This window comes from Bubalus bubalis, chromosome 2, assembly GCF_019923935.1.
Source record: "Bubalus bubalis isolate 160015118507 breed Murrah chromosome 2, NDDB_SH_1, whole genome shotgun sequence".
NCBI classification, from domain to species: domain Eukaryota; kingdom Metazoa; phylum Chordata; class Mammalia; order Artiodactyla; family Bovidae; genus Bubalus; species Bubalus bubalis.
The window spans coordinates 80,523,043-80,540,195 of NC_059158.1; the positions used below are offsets into that span (position 1 = coordinate 80,523,043).

The 17,153-nt window shown below is 42.2% G+C and overlaps 1 protein-coding gene across 8 annotated transcripts in view; it reads right to left on the reverse strand.

Moving 5' to 3' along the window:
* Positions 1-17,153, reverse strand: part of B3GALT1 (beta-1,3-galactosyltransferase 1) — a 570,539-nt gene that overhangs the window by 25,390 nt on the left and 527,996 nt on the right. The window contains exon 1 of one of the 8 annotated variants that reach the window (XM_006059956.4): positions 11,052-12,043. The exons of the other annotated variants lie outside the window; for them this stretch is intronic. The gene's annotated coding sequence lies outside the window, so the exon portion shown is untranslated. Of the gene's footprint in view, positions 1-11,051; positions 12,044-17,153 lie in introns of those variants that run through there. 8 annotated transcript variants of the gene reach the window in all.

The window sequence follows — 17,153 nt, forward strand, 5'->3', positions numbered from 1 at the left end:
GCTTATTCCCAGGCCACTAATATTTCAGAGGAACAATACAAGCAGTGTATGGGTTAAATCCACAGAAAAGCACTAAGTCGATTCTTGTGGCTCTTGGGATGAGAACTGTATGGATCTAGGGGTCTTCACATTGGTAGCATGAGACAGTTTCCCCTGTTTTGTTTGAAGTCTTCCAGGTTACTTATAACAGCTTGATCTGGAATGAATGCCCATATCACTTATACCATAGATAATACCTTCAGTACCACAGAAACAATTATTCAAAGGTAAAATCATCATATCCCAGTAGTCTGTTCAGTAAGCCAACTCCAATAGTGATTTGAATTAACTGTTAAGTGTGGGAGACCTGGGTTCAATCCCTAGGTTGGGAAGATCCCCTGGAGAAGGGAAAGGCTACCCACCACAGTATTCTGGTCTGGAGAATTTGATGGACTAACCCAAGTAAGATGGTAGGTGTTGCAAGAGGGCATCAGAGGGCAAACACACTGAAACCATACTCACAGAAAACTAGTCAATCTAATCACACTAGGACCACAGCCTTGTCTAACTCAATGAAACTAAGCCATGCCCGTGGGGCAACCCAAGATGGGCGGGTCATGGTGGAGAGATCTGACAGAATGTGGTCCACTGGAGAAGGGAATGGCAAACCACTTCAGTATTCTTGCCTTGAGAACCCCATGGACAATATGAAAAGGCAAAATGATAGGATACTGAAAGAGAAACTCCCCAGGTCAGTAGGGGCCCAATATGCTACTGGAAAACAGTGGAGAAATAACTCCAGAAAGAATGAAGGGATGGAGCCAAAGCAAAAAGAATACCCAGCTGTGGATGTGACTGGTGATAGAAGCAAGGTCCGATGCTGTAAAGAGCAATATTGCATAGGAACCTGGAATGTCAGGTCCATGAATCAAGGCAAATTGGAATTGGTCAAACAAGAGATGGCAAGAGTGAACATCGACATTCTAGGAATCAGCGAACTAAAATGGGCTGGAATGGGTTAATTTAACTCAGATGACCATTATATCTACTACTGCAGGCAGGAATCCCTCAGAAGAAATGGAGTAGCCATCATGGTCAACAAAAGAGTCCGAAATGCAGTACTTGGATGCAATCTCAAAAACGACAGAATGATCTCTGTTCATTTCCAAGGCAAACCATTCAATATCACAGTAATCCAAGTCTATGCCCCAACCAGTAACGCTGAAGAAGCTGAAGTTGAACGGTTCTATGAAGACCTACAAGACCTTTTAGAACTAACACCCAAAAAAGATGTCCTTTTCATTATAGGGGACTGGAATGCAGAAGTAGGAAGTCAAGAAACACCTGGAATAACAGGCAAATTTGGCCTTGGAATACGCAATGAAGCAGGGCAAAGACTAATAGAGTTTTGCCAAGAAAATGCACTGGTCATAACAAACACTCTGTTCTAACAATACAAGAGAAGACTCTATACATGGACATCACCAGATGGTCAACACCAAAATCAGATTGATTATATTCTTTGCAGCCAAAGATGGAGAAGCTCTATACAGTCAGCAAAAACAAGACCAGGAACTGACTGTATTGCCAAATTCAGACTTAAATTGAAGAAAGTAGGGAAAACCACTAGACCATGCAGGTATGACCTAAATCAAATCCCTTATGATTATACAGTGGAAGTGAGAAATAGATTTAAGGGCCTAGATCTGATAGATAGAGTGCCTGATGAACTATGGAATGAGGTTCGTGACATTGTACAGGAGACAGGGATCAAGACCATCCCCATGGAAAAGAAATGCAAAAAAGCAAAATGGCTGTCTGGGGAGGCCTTACAAATAGCTGTGAAAAGAAGAGAAGCGAAAAGCAAAGGAGAAAAGGAAAGATATAAATATCTGAATGCAGAGTTCCAAAGAATAGCAAGAAGAGATAAGAAAGCCTTCTTCAGTGATCAATGCAAAGAAATAGAGGAAAACAATAGAATGGGAAAGACTAGGGATCTCTTCAAGAAAATCAGAGATAACAAAGGAACATTTCATGCAAAGATGGGCTTGATAAAGGACAGAAATGGAATGGACCTAACAGAAGCAGAAGATATTAAGAAGAGGTGGCAAGAATACACAGAAAAACTGTACAAAAAAGATCTTCACGACCCAGATAATCACGATGGTGTGATCACTCACCTAGAGCCAGACATCCTGGAATGTGAAGTCAAGTGGGCCTTAGAAAGCATCACTACGAACAAAGCTAGTGGAGGTGATGGAATTCCAGTTGAGCTATTTCAAATCCTGAAAGATGATGCTGTGAAAGTGCTGCACTCAATATGCCAGCAAATCTGGAAAACTCAGCAGTGGCCACAGGACTGGAAAAGGTCAGTTTTCATTCCAATCCCAAAGAAAGGCAATGCCAAAGAATGCTCAAACTACCGCACAATTGCACTCATCTCACATGCTAGTAAAGTAATGCTCAAAATTCTCCAAGCCAGGCTTCAGCAATATGTGAACCGGGAACCTCCTGATGTTCAAGCTGGTTTTAGAAAAGGCAGAGGAACCAGAGATCAAATTGCCCACATCTGCTGGATCATGGAAAAAGCAAGAGAGTTCCAGAAAAGCATCTATTTCTGCTTTATTGACTATGCCAAAGCCTTTGACTGTGTGGATCACAATAAACTGTGGAAAATTCTGAAAGAGAAGGGAATACCAGACCACCTGATCTGCCTCTTGAGAAATTTGTATGCAGGTCAGGAAGCAACAGTTAGAACTGGACATGGAACAACAGACTGGTTCGAAATAGGAAAAGGAGTTCGTCAAGGCTGTATATTGTCACCCTGTTTATTTAACTTATATGCAGAGTACATCATGAGAAATGCTGGGCTGGAAGAAACACAAGTTGGAATCAAGATTGCAGGGAGAAATATCAATAACCTCAGATATGCAGATGACACCACCCTTATGGCAGAAAGTGAAGAGGAACTAAAAAGCCTCTTGAGGAAAGTGAAAGTGGAGAGTGAAAAAGTTGTCTTAAAGCTCAACTTTCAGAAAATGAAGATCATGGCATCTGGTCCCTTCACTTCATGGGAAATAGATGGGGAAACAGTAGAAACAGTGTCAGACTTTATTTTTCTGGGCTCCAAAATCACTACAGATGGTGACTGCAGCCATGAAATTAAAAGATGCTCACTCCTTGGAAGGAAAGTTATGACCAACCTAGATAGCATATTCAAAAGCAGAGACATTACTTTGCCAACAAAAGTTCGTCTAGTCAAGGCTATGGTTTTTCCTGTGGTCATGTATGGATGTGAGATTTGGACTGTGAAGAAGGCTGAGTGCCGAAGAATTGATGCATTTGAACTGTGGTGTTGGAGAAGACTCTTGAGAGTCCCTTGGACTGCAAGGAGATCCAACCAGTCCATTCTGAAGGAGATCCGCCTTGGGTGTTCTTTGGAAGGAATGATGCTAAAGCTGAAACTCCAGTACTTTGGCCACCTCATGGGAAGAGTTGACTCATTGGAAAAGACTCTGATGCTGGGAGGGATAGGGGGCAAGAGGAGAAGGGGACGATAGAGATGAAATGGCTGGATGGTATCACTGACTCGATGGACGTGAGTCTGAGTGAACTCCGGGAGTTGGTGATGGACAGGGAGGCCTGGCATGCTGCGATTCATGGGGTCGCAAAGAGTCAGACATGACTGAGTGACTGATCTGATCTGATCTGATTTGATAGTCCATGGGATTGCAAAGTGTCAGACACGACTCAGCGACATTCACTGAAAATTCATATCTGTAGACTGACCATATAAGTTCTTGTCAGGAATGCCATGAGGGAGCCTGGTGATTGAATTTCACTGATCTAAATGGAACTCTTATTCTATGCATGTCATTTTCGGAGGATAAGATCCTGACTGCCTTTCATCCTATTTTCTCTAAGAAGCACCTTGAAGTAATCTTTCACATAAAGGAGGTCAACTGGACTAGGAAAAACCTTGGCTCTCTCTACAAGTCAAATGTTGATGAAAAAATACAGCAACAAACTTTTAGTTTTTAATTCCCAGGATTTGGGATTTTGCCAGTAATTCTGAAAAACATTTGTTAAGGGATTTGTCCCAGGAGGCAGTATTGTGAAATGTTAAAACTACAGATCATATAGTCAGATAATTTGAGTTCAAATTCTGCCATTTACTAGCTGTATCACCATTCTGCAAACATTTCTTCAGCTGGAATATACGAAAAGTGTATGGACACCAGATTCATGAAAATTAAATGAAATAAACATCAGGAAAACATTCAATATCTGTCTTGGCACACAGAAATGCTTAACAGATACTATTACTAGTTTTAATATTGAGAGAAAATTACAAATATATTTAAGTATTTTAATAGAATTTATTATCAGTAAGGATGTTATTATTGTCTCTTTTATGTGTGGGTGCTGCGCTAATTCTGGGGGATAAAGCATTAATAACATACTGTCCTCTAAGAAAATAAAGTCTAGAGAGTAGCCACCTGCAGTTTATTTCAATATAGTATTGTAAGCAATGAAATGAATGGTGTAAAAGTAGGTATGAGATGTGGAGACGCATTGTTCAGTGTAGACGGATATAGGGAAGACCTAGTGGAGTCACAGGGGGCTTCCCAGGGGGCTCAGTGGTAAAGAACCCACCTGCCAATGCAGGAGATGTGGGTTCGATCCTTGGGTCAGGTAGATCCTCTGGGGAAGGAAATGGGAACCTACTCTAGTATTCTTGCCTGGAGAATCCTCGGACAGAGAGGAGCCTGGTGGTCTCCAGCCCATGGGGTGGCAAAAGAGTCAGGCTTGACTTAGTGACTAAAGCAACAAAGATGACAAAGTGGAGTCACGTGGCATAAGCGGTGAAATTTTACTTGTGGGGCATCAGCATGAGTCACCGAAATATTTCGTTTGCTGCTTCCCGCTGGAGCTTTCACCCTGGGCTTAAATCACAGGAAATGAAGAGCGCTCAAATATTCTTGTTTTATTTGTTTTAACTCTGAGCTTTCATTGTCTGACAGAAGATGTGAGAAAACAATGCTATTCTCTGTACAAAACAACTTTTGAAATATTATATATCTTTAGATAGCCTAGTACAGGGAATACATCTTAATTCATTTGTTTTTTTTTTTTTTTTTTTTTCAGCTTCTTTAACATGTACAACAAACCACATTCTATTCAAGTGTTTAAAATCCTAGATCAAATCAAGTTAATAGTTTCTGGTGTTTAATTAAGCAAAAACAAGCAAAGAAAAAAAAAAGTTATATTTTAAAGGAAATATATTAGGTTAAGGAAAATTACTTAAATACATTAGCTGTTCATCCTTATTTCCTGTGGCTTCCCATGTTTTTCTTTCTCCCTGAGATATTCTCTTGGCAGCAAATACAGAATCTCAAGATCTATACTCACTGTAGACATCTGGATTTCTTATACCTTTGTCAGGGGCATTTTACTCTCCTAATTAGGACTAGGGCTTCAATGGCTGCGGGCTAAAAATCAAGCCCAGTATAGCTTCTCACACAGTGTGAGGAAAAGGGGGAGGGTGGAATGGGCCTTTAGTCCTCATTAGATGCCTGATGTATTTTATTTGTACATTTTGCAGAAACTGCTTGGCAAGTGTGGCAATGCCACTGTGGCCACATCTGCTAACTGGAGAATGTGAAAGAGTAGTCCTATAAATGCAGGGTCTCTGGGGAATTTGCCAAATTGGAGGTTTAATCCCATTGTCTTTCTAATCCTAAAGGCATAAAAAGACACTGTCTCAAATTGTGGTCTCCTGATACCAAGTGGCTTATAACGATCAAATGTCAGATGTGAATGAACCACAAAAGCCAACCTTGTCTTAAGGGTGAAGACCTTGAGTGGATCCATATTGTGTTCTAACCCTGGACAGAGGAGATTGCTGTGCAGTAACTTTTTTGAAACACTTTAAAAAAGAGCTGTTCAAGGAGGTTCTGAGTATCACAAAGGTATAGAGTTGACCCTTGAAAAATTCAAGGGTGAGGGGTGCTAACCCTTGGGTAAAACCCAAAATCCATGTATTGCTATCTCTGCCTCAAAAACAAAGGAAATGTTAAAAACAGTTTGATTCGATGAATCAGGATTCAAACCCTAGTGCTTGTGATTTCAAATATAATGCTCTCTAATTGAATACAAACTTTTCTACACAGTTCAAGATCTGTAAAATGAAAATATACTATATTTGCTGAAAAATGCCCACATGTAAGTGAACCCATGCAGTTCAAACCCTTGTTGCTCAAGGCTCAAATGTATTGATATATCAAGTTGCCATTCTTGGTAAATAAATGACAGAATTTAGGTAGTGGCAGAGTTTCTTAACTTGCATAAAAAAAGATTTCAATGTTGAATCACTTCATCACTACATTTTATAGGGAGAAAGTCTGTAGAGAGACGAACCACTGTGACTCAAGTAAAAGAACCAGTGGTATCTACAACTAGAACTCAGGTTTCTGACTGTATCAAGAGCCTTCTCATTTTCTAGAAAAGAGACCACATTATGCCTTTCAAGGATGGACAAGTCAGGGTAAGTCAGTCTTCTTCTGTCTTCCTGCCTTATGCACTTACAAAGGATGTTCACTAAGAAGATAACATCATTATTCAGACAGGGCTGACTCACTCTAGAAAAAAAAAAAAATTTAGGCTTCACCTGAGTGGTATCTATTTGTTTTTAAGTTTTCCACTGTGGGCACAAATGTTTATATGAAAGATCGTTACACTTACTAAGTCATTATACAAAATGGTGGCTTCTTGTAGTCTGAGAAGTTATAATGATTGATCCTATGACCACAAGAACACCATTGCCCTGAAATGATTCCCCGCCCCCTCCTTTTTTTTTTTTTTTTTTTTTTCAGTTCTGACCAGTATTAGAGGGTATTTTTGAAATGGTGACCAGCCCAGCATACTCTAATTTGTCTGGCAAAGTTCTCATTTTAGTTAATAATCCACTCTACAATCGAGTTCAGCTCTTCACTGATACAGAAGTCCAACATTGAACTTGTTTTGTTAAAAATTCTGATTTCATCCTTACAGTCTAAATTTCAATGTTGGAAGCAGTCTTAAAAGATGATTTAAGACAATCATCTACCCCAGGGATAAATCACATATTAGATATGAATATATCTTAGGAACTCCAGGAAGATCTTCCAGAATCCCTTGGGAATTTGTACTAAAATCTGATCATGTTCATTTAAAGATGTCATATTTCATGTACAGACTAGCTGTTTCTATAATTCCAGCACGTGTCTTCCAGTTTTACACCAGGACTTCTCTGGAGGGAGGCAGTGTTGTGGGAGAGTCAAATCAATTCTCTTTTAGAGTATTTATGTGAGGGTAAATCAGTAACTGTCAGCTTTCCTTTCCCCAGATTAGACATGGTCTTTTCAGTGGTGGGGAGAAAGAAGAGCTTACATCACACATAGCTGTTCCATCATTGCCCAGAATTACTTTTCCATGAGCAAATCAGGAAATAGCTCCTTTTGGGTAGCAGTTTTCTTCTGACTCATTGGCATTGAAACATCTGCAGTATCTTTCTAAATGTAGTACGTGTGTGTGTGTGTGTGTGTGTGTGCGCACGCCCCCGCATGTGCCACTCTTAGTCACGTACAACTCTTTGCAACCCCATGGACTATAGCCCACCAGGTGCCTCTGTCCACAGGATTCTCCAGGCAGGAACACTGGAGTGGATTGCCCTTTCCTTCTCCAGGGGTTCTTCCTGACCCAGGGATCAAACCTGCATAATTTAAGGACCTGGATTTCCTTGGGAGCTTCTCTGTATGATCTACAACAGTCACTGGCACCTCTGTTCTTGCTTTTGTGGAATAAATTTCCAAGTCTGGGAGTTTTGAGCTCACCACCTTGCAGGGAGAGACGGCCACTGCCATGCAGTTTAGGCTCTGAGCTGCAGGCTTGGAGAAAGCTGTACTTCACAAGGACAAAGAAGCCGAGGAGGGGAAGGGGGGCATGTTTATTTTCACTTTTCTCAGACAACAGTGGGAATGAATCTAAACTCTGGCAGGAGACCATTAGGTGCCAAACTGCCACTGTCATTTGTATAATGTGTAATCTAAGGTGTTGATTCATCTCAGATAGACAGGCATGTTTAATGAGGGGAGGTGCAATTACCCATCACTCCTCTGTCTGCCCTTTAAGAAACCAATCACATTGCTTCTCTCCATCAATTCCACAGAGGCAGGGACCTTTCTGCGCCACTGAACTTGCTTCCTGTCTCTACTGAGCACACTGACTGATGCTGCTAGCTGTTTCCTGCGGCTGCCTCTGATGCCGTGGGTGCTCTGCTGCTCCCATGCAAACGAAAGGAACAAAACCGTCATTAGCGCAACTGGGTGTTTGGTGTGCATTTTGGTTTTTTACTTTATTTTGTAAAATTGCATCCCATCTCTAAATGGGACTTACCTTTTGAAAACTGAAGTATACACATTTAGAAAGTGTTGTGCTGTTAAAATGGAACCACTTGATGTTAATATAATTACAGAATAACTGATTCTAATAGACTGTTTGTTGCAGTGGGCATTTGGCATAGAATTTTGGTTTTAAAGATCAGATATACCCACTGCAGTATTCTTGCCTGGACAATCCCATAGACAGAGGAGCCTGGCGGGCTATAGTCCATAGGGCCACAAAGAGTCGGACACGACTGAAGTGACTTAGCATGTGTGTGTTTTTGCATGTTTATGTAGTAGCAAATGCCTTTGTTTTAACAAATGAATCCTCTCATTTTTATAAAATTCCTTTCATTAACTATTTAGTGAGACTTGTATTTTTAAACATACAGTGGTCAAAAGGGAGACTTCTATAGCTCTGACTTTTGCAACACTGTCTTAACTCATCTGTCCTATTTCCACTACACAGTAATGATGTTTAGTACCCTTGGTGACCAAGGGTAAGATGCTTCTATATCCCTTCCACCATAAACAAGCTCTAAACATTTATACAAACATTATAAATATTTTATAAATACTTTTTCTAATCCTCAAACATTTAAGAGGCATTTCTAATTCCTTTTGGTTGAATCATATAAAATTGTCAGGTACATAGCTTAAAAATGATTGAACATCAGCAGCTTCATATGGCTCAGTCCCACAGCTCATGATTCAAACTCAAGTCAGGAAGGATCTCAAGCTAGCCTTTCTTCCACTATGCCATGCTGCTGCCTTATTTATTTATATTCCAGGTTGCTTCAAGTGTGTAGTCTAATACATATTTCATATTCCATATAACATGTGGATAATAAGTATTTGTTGACTGACTTTTCAAAAACAGATTTAGAGGAAGCATAGATCTATGTTTTATAACCATTCAGCAAAGTGTTAAGTCTCAGTTTTTAGCCACTGTAAAGCTGGTAGTTATTAAGAACTATTAGATATGATCTTTTAAGTCATTAATTCTCTACTTTCTACATATGGTACAGTTTCCCAAAGTCCAAATAGCTATCACTAGTAATGGGCTGTTCATGAAGCAGGCGAAATCCTGCGTCACTGATCTCTCCTCTTGTGTTTTCTCCTGCCAGCAAGGCTTAGCAATTTCACAGGTTTTACGAAATAACTGAGAAAGACTCAGATAATCTTCAAAATATCCTTTCCCTTTCTTTCTCACTCTATTAACATCTCCTTTCCACACTTTCATTTTCTTCCTTCTCTAACACTCTCTTTTTTCTAGAGATAATCCTCTAATTTTTTGGCCACAGGTGTTCAGCTCACATCCTTATATTGACCATTTTAAGAACAGATCTGCACATCTTAGAAGAACCCAAGTGGCTGTCATAGTGTATATGTCCGAAAGATGAATTTTGAGAGCAAATCATTGACTGCACAATGTATAGTGTAATTACATAGTAATTACTCAATTTGCTGTGAACACTGAATCCTCTCCATGGGTTTTAAACAGATGTCACAGCAGATGCACCACACTGAAAGGAGAATTTCTATTAACTGCAGCAGTAGTTGGGCAGATTATCTTCCATGGTGCTGCATTAAATTGGTAGCAGAGGGTACTGTTAGGAAGGAGGATTCAGACTTCAGACAGGAGAGGGACAGAAGCTGCCAAACATGAGAAAGTTTCTATGAGTAAGTGTATCAAATATAGCAGCAGCATTTCAAAGGATTGATGAATACATGGCTTTGGGATTAAGTAACAGTTATTGATAGTAGTGATGGAATTTTGGAGAGAACGTCCCAGTGTGCAAAATTATTTCTACCTATGTTACCTCATTTGATTATCACCAGAATCCAGGATGTAGGTACGGTGTCCTGGGGCTCAGAGGTCACCCAGGTTCTTACAAGGGATGTGAAATGGAGCCCAAACCGGAGCACAGACTGCCTGACTCCCAAGCTACTTCTCTTAGCATCACACCACTGCTTCTTCAAGCATATAGTTCAGTCAGTCAATCAAGTGGACTGTGCACGTGGTTTTAATCAAACTGGCTGACTTTTTGATTTGTGAGTTTAAAGTCAAAGTGATTAAATCAGTTGTTTGTGAAAATACAGACTAAGAAGCCCTTGTTTGTTTTTATATCAGTCTCTTGGTTTGGGTAGTATTTATTTTCAAACAGCTAGTTTGAAATCAGTTCTTTGTGCAACACAGGAGATTGCCAGGCATCCATTCTTCTTTTCAACTGATTGCATAGTCATCCAGGAGAATTACCATTGGTAGCATCATCGTCAAATACTGTACGGAGAACAGTGCACTATGCTGATACTGATGCTTTTAAATTGTGGGCAAGTTTGAAATAAAAGAACATACAAGCTCCTCAGTGATAACATTTCACTGACAGATAGGAAAAACTTGAATATGTCCCTGAGTTTCCTCTCTGACCAACACTTCTATGTTTTTTAAGCATGAACTGATCCCTGTTCCATCTCATTCCAGCTGAATATCTTTCCTCATTCAAATCCGGACAACGGAATGTTTGCTCAACAGCCTGCCCACTACTGACCCCTGCTCCCTGGTGTGTGACAAGGTCTCATTAAGTTTCTTAGTAAGGCTCAGCATTCAGGAGGCGGCTCAAGGGGGGAGGGCTCCAGAGAATTTACCTTTCTGAGTCCTTGAAGGCATCTCCCTGGGGCACGACTTCCAGACACAGGTGGTGACTGGTCACAGTGACAGGGAAATGATCTGATTGTCTGTCAATAGGACTCCCACACACATGTCAGCTCTGGGCTGGGAAAAGCTGCTGCTTCTCTTTCTCCTTCATAAAAAAAAATTGTCAGTGCTCTCCAGAGATCTCTTTCCCTTTTTCTCAGCTCCCCAAAGCCTCTGTGGTGCTTGCAGCCCCTTCTTCTGCCTCCTCCATTTTCTCATCGGAATGATGGCTGCCCTACCCTCACTGGGCTGTCTCCCAGCTCGCCTCTCTCCCCACTCTCCTCTCTTCTGCTGGGGATTTATACCCACGTTTGGAACACTTTCCCTCCTAGGGATCCCCTTGCCAACATTTTCTGTCCTGTTCTCTCACCTTCCTCCTGAAACGAAGCAGGACCCTGTGGGGCTCCTGGCCACAGAGGCTTTTCTGCCCTCCTCCCCTGCTGTTTCTTGTCTATACGGAATAGACTCCAGCCTCCATGACCTTCCATGAATCCCAAAGGAAAGATTTAAAGAACTGCTGTTAATCACAGAAGGGACGGGATGCAGAGACAAGGGAGGAGCAGCCAAGAAACAATAGTGCAGCCTTGGGACAGGGTCCTGGTTCCACCTCCAGTTCAGCTCAGTTCAGTCGCTCAGTCACGTCCGACTCTTTGTGACCCCATGGACTGCAGCACCCCAGGCATCCCTGTCCATCACCAACCCCACCTCAAGAGATACACATAAAATCCCCAACAAATGGAAGATGTTAGCATTCCAGAGAAGATCACAATTTGATAATCTCAAGAAGCTCATCAGGAGATCACCTGAGGCAAGATTAAAGGAACCAGAGCAGCTCCTAAAGAAACCACCTGAAGCTACAGAAGCAGAAGATATTAAAAAGAGGTGGCAACAATACACAGAAGAACTATATAAAAAAGACCTTCACGACCCAGACAACCACGATGGTGTGATCACTCACCTAGAGCCAGACATCCTGGAACGCGAAGTCAAGTAGGCCTTATGAAGCATCACTATAAACAAAGCTAGCGGAGGTGATGGAATCCCAGTGGAGCTATTTCAAATCCTAAAAGATGATGCTGTGAAAGTGCTGGACTCAATATGCCAGCAAATTTGGAAAACTCAGCAGTGGCCACAGAACTGAAAAGGTAAGTTTTCATTCCAATCCCAAAGAAAGGCAATGCCAAAGAATGCTCAAACTACTGCACAACTGCACTCATCTCACACGCTAGTAAAGTAACGCTTAAAATTCTCCAAGCCAGGTTTTAACAGTACATGAACTGTGAACTTCCAGATGTTCAAGCTGGTTTTAGAAAAGGCAGAGGAAACCAGAGATCAAATTGTCAACATCCACTGGATCATTGAAAAAGCAAGAGAGTTCCAGAAGAACATCTACTTCTGCTTTACTGACTACGCCAAAGTCTTTGACTGTGTGCATCACAACAAACTGTGGAAAATTCTTCAAGAGATGGGAATACCACACCACCTTACCTGCCTCCTGAGAAATCTATATGCAGGTCAAAAAGCAACAGTTGGAACCTGACATGAAACAACAGACTGGTTCCAAATTGGGAAAGGAGTACGTCAAGGCTGTATATTGTCACCCTGCTTATTTAACTTCTATGCAGAGTACATCATGAGAAATGCCGGGCTGCGTGAAGCATGAACTGGAATCAAGATTGCCAGGAGAAATATCAATAACCTCTGATATGCAGATGATACCACCCTTATGGCAGAAAGCGAAGAGGAACTAAAGAGCCTCTTGATGAAAGTGAAAGAGGAGAATGAAAAAGTTGACTTAAAACTCAATATTGAGAAGACAAAGATCATGGCATCTGGTCCCATCGCTTCATGGCAAATAGATGGGGAAACAATGGAAACAGTGAGAGACTTTATTTTGGGGGGCTCCAAAATCATTGCAGATGGTGACTGCAGCCATGAAATTAAAAGACGCTTGCTCCTTGGAAGAAAAGTTATGACAAATCTAGACAATATATTAAAAAGCAGAGACATTACTTTGCTGACAAAGGTCCGTCTAATCAAAGCTATGGTTTTTCCAGTAGTCATGTATGCATGTGAGAGTTGGACTGTGAAGAAAGCTGAGTGCCAAAGAATTGATGCTTTTGAACTGTGGTGTTGGAGAAGACTTTTGAGAGTCCCTTGGACTGCAAGGAGATCCAAGCAGTCCATCCTTAAGGAAGTCAGTCCTGAATATTCATAGGAAGGACTGATGCTGAAGATGAAAGTCCAATACTTTGGCCACCTGATATGAAGAACTGAGTCATTGGAAAAAACCCTGATACTGAGAAAGATAGAGGCAGGAGGAGAAGGGGATGACAGAGGATGAGATGGTTGGATGGCATCACCAACTCTATGGATATGAGTTTCAGTAAGCTCCAGGAGTTGGCAATGGACAGGGAAGCCTGGTATGCTGCAGTCCATGGCGTTGCAAAGAGTCTGACATGAATGAACGAATGAACTGAACTGAACAAAATAAAAGAGACTCAATGAAAGATGGTTATTATCTTGCTGATTTTTAAGATACAAACTGACTCCAATAATTGAATTGAGTTCAACCCAGGGAGCAAAATCCAGTTTTGATAGAAGCAGCACTCTATTTTTGGTAAAAAAGGTTCTTCATGTCATCATATACAGATTGTGGCAGTCATTTGCGAGGGATGTCACAGGAAATTTATAATAATAGTCACCAGGTGCTGACATTTGAGGATGATGATTTTGGACAGGCAAGTGTAAATGTAAAGACTTGGATTTCAGTCCTAGCCATGTATTAGTCTTGGAAACACTGTATAACCTCCATCAGTTTGTTTTGTAATCTGCAAGATGAAGATTCTATAGAACCCACTGTGCAGGGTTGTTCCTAGCTCAATTAAGATCATGTATGCAAAGCTTATGGCACAGGACTTAGCATGCAGTAAGCACTCAATGAAGGCTGCCCATTACCGGGGTTCCACTTTTAAAATTAGAGCAGATTCAAATGCATTCTTACAAAAATATTGATTTTACTCCCTTGCCATCTGATTTACTTTCCTGCAAGGGGTGTGGGCCTGGATGGGAGTAGAGTCTAAGGGAGAACGGATATGTGTATATGTATAGCTGAGTCCCTTTTCAGTTCACCTAAAATCATAACAACATTGTTAGTCAGCTATACCCCAATACAAAATAGAAAGTTTTTTTTTTTTTTTTAAATGAAGAAAGAGGTGTGGCTGGACTACCTTGTTGGGAGTATGTGGTGCATGAGAGGTTCATCTCCTATGTGGACTGTGATAGGATATATCTCAGGAACCATTGTGGTGGCTTTCACATCAACTATATGACCACTGCCTGTTATATTTCTGGCCATTGCCAATGCCTATATACCACCTGGTTTACAGGGTGGTGTTCATTAATTTATAAGGCAGTTCATCTTGTGCTAGACTTATTTCACTAGGGTCCAAGGGATATTTTGTGTTATTAGGAAAGACATGAAAAGCCATTTGTTAGATCTCAGGTAGCTTGTATTGGTGAAGGAGGATTTGTTGACCATTTCATGTTATAGGGTCTTTTCCAAATCCTGGAAGTAAATGGTTTATGCTAATTTATTTGTCTAACATCTATAGAGGAGTACTTTTTGGCTCTGGGCTGGATGCCAGGGAGCCAGAGATATGCTGGACATGTCACAGGCTGTGAGAAAGTAGGGGGCCTTGCACATAGCAAATCAATATTGAGGTGACTGGGAAAGAAGTTCTTCATCATAAATGTAGCAGAGAGTTAAGAGTAAGCTACCCTAGGAGGGCAGGGGGAGGAGCATTACTTGGCTGTGACACCTTTGCTGCCTGGAGAAGTCTTTTCTGTCCTCAGGGATCCCTTTGTGCTGTCTCTCCAGGGCTCAGTGAAATCCACCAGGAATACCTGTCACAAAGTCTCAGGATAGGGCAACCTTGTGATGTGGCCAGTCCTAACCCAACTTCCACCCTTGGGGACTTCTTTTTTTTCCCCTTATTTTTTAACCTAGGAATTGTGTAATTTCCTGATTTCCATTCCAGTCTGCTCAGTGGCTAAGGCACAGCTTGAGAAGGACTCTGGTTATAGTGCATCCAGAGCCATCAACAAACACAGCATCAGGAAAGCCAACTCCTGCACAGCAGCCCTGAAGAGGAAGGATCAGGTCTGTGAACAGAGAGAGGGCAGGGCGAGTGTTATTTGCACCGCACAAGCCTCGCTCCCTGCTCCTTAGCCCCGCTCTGTGTAGGGGTGGGTGGGTAGGCATTGCCTGCTTCCTGTTGCTCTTCACTCTCACTGAGGTACCTTCTAGGTCAATCCAGCTAGCTGGTCAGGGAGCACTGAGAGGGCCTGGTCCAGGAGCACAGTCGCTGAGGAGCTTGTCAGATTCTCCATGGACCCTGTGTCAGCCTTTAGGAGTGGAAGCACTGCATTGTGACTAAATGAACCGTCTCAGTTCCTGCTTCCTCAACGAGTCATCTGTGCTAGTCCACGTACCTCACTCTGGCAGGTGAATGAGCAAACACCTACCTGCAGGGCCATCTTGAGCAATGAATGAGTACACCCGTGAGGCACCGGGCCTGGGGAAGGTGTACACACCGCGCTGGTGTCTGAGCCTTGGCCTCTGCAGTTTATCACACTGGTGTCCCTGGGGCCTGGGGTTGTGCCTCTGAAGGTGAAGTGTGCTGGTTATGGTGGGGAGGACACTTGGTAGACCACGGTACAAAACTGTGTGCTTTACTGCCCAATATTCCTGTGCGCTACTGGCATCCCTGACTCTCACCCTATCCCTGAACTTCATCCCTTCTCTGGGCTCATTTAGTACCAGACCAGTGCCTCATTCCTCGCCTTCACCTCACTCCTGACAGGGCATCTCCTAATCAGTTTCCTTAAGGTTCTGTGAGGGTTTGGGACTCAGAGACCTCCATAGGGGTAGACAGAGGTGACAGCCACTGGCTAAAGTGTAGGTACCCAGTGTCCCCTGGGTCTCCTCTTCTTCACCTCTGGCTCAGCTGCCTGCGGAGTTGTTCTGGAAGACATCCATCAGAAGCCAAAGGACACTGGCTCCTGCCCTTCCTATCAGTTCCTCTTCCTGGGGCTTGAGAGGCCTGAGGGGAAACCTTACTGGTTTTCAGGCATGAGCAGAGTGTGCTGTGAGCCCCGGAGAGGGCAGAGTGGTAGAGTGGAGAGAGTATGGGCCTGGGAGTTGAGGGACAACCCATTCCCAGGTGTGCCCAAGGCCATTTCACACAAGGCACGTAACTGAGACATGGAACCAGATGCAGATGGACCTGCAACTCTGTCCGGATTAAGAATGTTCAAAAAAGCCCATCCTGAGGGAAACTGCAGGGCCCCCATCTTTAAGTAAAAAGAAGAGCCTAAATTAATGCCTTAGTTTGCAGGACTGAAAGAGAAGGAATCATAGAGTAATAAACACTGGAGTTTAGCTCTGAGTTAGTCACGGTCCAAGATCTTTATCAGTATTTCATTTAAAAAGAAAAATAAAACAAACGCCAACCTCACAGTGAATACTGAATTGTTGTTGTTTAGTTGCTCAGTCATGTCCAACTCTTTGCAACCCCATGGACGGTAGCCTACCAGGTACCTCTGTCCATGGGATTTTCCAGGTAAGAACACTGGAGTGGGTTATCATTTCCTTCTCCAGTGGATCCTTCCTGACCCATGGACTGGACTGAATTTACTGCATTGGCAGGCAGATTCTTTACTGATAAGCCACTAAGGAAGCCCTGGATACTAAATTACAAGCTGGATAGTACATCAAACAACTTAGCAATGTCTACAGAGGTTAGAGAGTGGATCCAAGTGCTACTGCACAGACCCTCTGCACAAGCCCAGGACAAAGACAGAGGAGCGAATGCACAGTCAGCATTTCTCCAGTTGCTATAGGTCAAGGGCACTGTACTTCCTGAACTACTGCCCTGAGTCAGGCAAAGAAAAGGGGTAGACTGTCATTCAGAAGCAGAAATGAAAAGGATGTCCCAAGGGAAAAATTATTTATGGTGTACTCTGAATATGATGACATAGAATTAGCAAGA